This window comes from Nanorana parkeri, unplaced genomic scaffold (assembly GCF_000935625.1).
Source record: "Nanorana parkeri isolate BGI_ZX_2015 unplaced genomic scaffold, ASM93562v1 scaffold314, whole genome shotgun sequence".
Classification (NCBI taxonomy): Eukaryota; Metazoa; Chordata; class Amphibia; order Anura; family Dicroglossidae; genus Nanorana; species Nanorana parkeri.
In genome coordinates this window covers 1,400,444-1,401,387 of record NW_017306582.1, presented here as the reverse complement: position 1 = coordinate 1,401,387, position 944 = coordinate 1,400,444, and the positions used below count along the sequence as shown (strand labels likewise).

Below are 944 nucleotides of genomic sequence, written 5' to 3'. Positions count from 1 at the left end.
TAAAAGTAAAAAATAAACAATAAAAATTTTTTTAAACTAACCCTGCCACCCCGTTGCCATTCTCCATTGATGGGGATGGGGGGGTTGGGGGGGGGGATTGGCGAGGAGGGGGGGCGCATTACGGAACCTGGCCTTGGAGCAGCAGTGAGAGTAAATGCGGCCCTGCCCAAGGCGCATCAGATTGGTGATGAAATCTCCAAGCCACTTCATAGCCTTCACCTGCTCCTCCAGGTATTCAGATTCCAAGACGTCACACAGATGGGGAGTCAACCTTGTCAGATGCCACTTGGTGCAGGTCCAGTAGAGCTTGGTTCACTGTCTTTTCCAGCTGCAGAGCAGCCTGCATGGCCTCAAGGGTGTTACCCCACTCATCACGCTCTGGTTTCTGGATGTCCTGCAGGACAACACCACCCCCACGTTTGTTCTAATATTTCATGAACAGAGCTTGTGACAAAAGGGAAATGCAAAGTCCTTTGCACCAAAAAAACAAAATTGATTGCGATCAGATTTGTAGGACATTTAGACAAAAGGCAACACTTATTACACAGACACCTACAAGCACGTGGAATGAATTCAGCTCTTACGGACAATTATTCCAAGAGCGCAGTCATCGGTGGCTTATTAAAAAATCACGCATTGACCACAAATTGCTCCTCGGCGCTCCCTTTACGCTCCCTTTATGTCCTGATCATCTCCATTTTATTTCGTGGTTTAAATTGCTTTTGCTCATCGCACATCGGCAGCTCAGGTCGGAACTCCAAAGGGTGCTGTACGGAGGGGGTCAGACAAAGGTTATTCAAGAGTAAAGAATAACAATTTCTGTAATATTTGCACCGCTGGGTAGCCGACCATAACCAATGACAGGTCAGCAAAATATATAAAAGCCGTCAATCTTAATAGAGATCCACGCTTTCACTCCAGGGGGGGGGGGGGGAGGTCCTCCC

General features: G+C 47.8%; 1 pseudogene; it reads right to left on the bottom strand.

The window, feature by feature from the left end:
* The window catches only part of LOC108788228, a 12,717-nt pseudogene that overhangs the window by 1,084 nt on the left and 10,689 nt on the right, over window positions 1-944 (bottom strand).